At 63.9% G+C, this 1,516-nt stretch overlaps 1 protein-coding gene across 2 annotated transcripts in view; it reads right to left on the bottom strand.

Moving 5' to 3' along the window:
• ACTN1 (actinin alpha 1) overlaps nucleotides 1-1,516 on the bottom strand; it is a 96,022-nt gene that overhangs the window by 93,978 nt on the left and 528 nt on the right. The window lies entirely within an intron of this gene.

Here is a 1,516-nt window from a genome sequence, read left to right on the forward strand (position 1 = left end):
AGGAATCTCCAAATCACTCCCTTCTCGATTTCACCAACAGCCCAACTGACCCAGGAGATAAACCGGGTGAGGGAGGACTCACCTCTCCCCCAGCTCTCCCAGAGGGGCCGACAGGAAGAGGGGGAGGGGTGTTTAAGCAACTGCCACATGGCAAAGAAGTCAGCTCGAAGCCGGGAACCCTCGGATGCGGCCACAGAGGGCTGAGTCCAGGAGAAGCCAAGACCCTGGAGCTCAGGTCGCCCGGCTTCGGGAAGCCCTTTGTGCGCGTGTTTTAAATTACCTCTTCTTGTCTGATGAAGTGAGTAAAAGGGCGCCGTTTCAGGGCTTAGGATTCCTGAGTGAGCTAATACAGGATGCCTTTGGCTGAAAAAAAACTTCAGTCGGCTCCCTAAACTCCCCCCCCTTTTAAGTTTAAAAAAGGGAATGAATGTTACCATTTTTGGACATGAGCTTTCTCCCTCAAGCCCAGCCCTAACCGCACTATCCAGAGGGACGCGCCATCCTGTCCCCCCCCCATTCCCAGATCAGCAGAGGGGTGGAGGTGGGGGGTTGGGGGGTAAGGAGGGACCGGATGGGAGCGGGGGAGGGGGAGGGGGTGTTCAGGGTACGTGGCCGCCTGGGGCAAGAGCTCACCGCTCAGGCAGGAAACAGGGACAGGGCTGGGGCGCCCTCTCCCCCACAACAAGAGTGGGTTGTGAACTCTTCCTGCCACCGGCCACTGTGCCCGGGTCCCATCGCCAGCTCCGAGCCCAGCGCCAGTGGCGGAGCGCGCCCTCGCACGCGGCGCTTGGGACGCGCCTCGCTGGCTAAGCATGGAGCCCCAGTGACTGACCCCAAATATCCCCGGAGACAATGCCTTGCCCTAGAGCCCCTCGACTCAGATCAAGTTGCCCAAATTCGCGATCTCCCGGGAATGAGCGGGGGTCGGAGAGGCAGGACGCAGACGCAAGTCCATCTCCGCTCGCAGCTACCAACCACTGAGTTAAGCAATAAAACGGTTTGCCGTCCTGACCCCGCCCCCCCCAGGGCCCGCTGGGGAGCTCGCGTTTGCCCCCGGGTTCTCTCGGCCCCAACCCCATTCTGGCAGGTCCACCTCCAGGCAGACCCAGAAGAGGCTGCCAATCCCGCCGGCGCCCGCTTCCCCCTCGGCCTGCGGGCAGCGGCTGGGAGGACCCGTGCAGCATGTCCCCTCCAGGTACCAAGGCGACCCAGGAAGCGCGCTGCCACCGCACGCCATACGGAAAGGCGGTCAAGGGGCGGGGAAGGGAAGGGAAAATCGATCCGGAGCTAACAGCCACCAAGCCGGGGACTCAGCCCCAGCCTCCCGAGCACCGCCCCTGCGTCTTGCCCTCCCGGGGCTGGTGCGATTGTATAGCCGGGTGGCCTGGATAGCCCGCCCCAATGCGACCTGCCCGCCGGCGGCCCCACCTCCCCGCGCTTGGCCTCGGCGTTCGCGGGCTCTGGGACCCGGGCGCTCCCCCTTCCGCCCCGCGCCTGTAACCCAACACCCCTTCTC

The sequence above is a fragment of the Neophocaena asiaeorientalis genome, unplaced genomic scaffold (assembly GCF_003031525.2).
Source record: "Neophocaena asiaeorientalis asiaeorientalis breed wild unplaced genomic scaffold, Neophocaena_asiaeorientalis_V1.1 scaffold348, whole genome shotgun sequence".
Classification (NCBI taxonomy): Eukaryota; Metazoa; Chordata; class Mammalia; order Artiodactyla; family Phocoenidae; genus Neophocaena; species Neophocaena asiaeorientalis.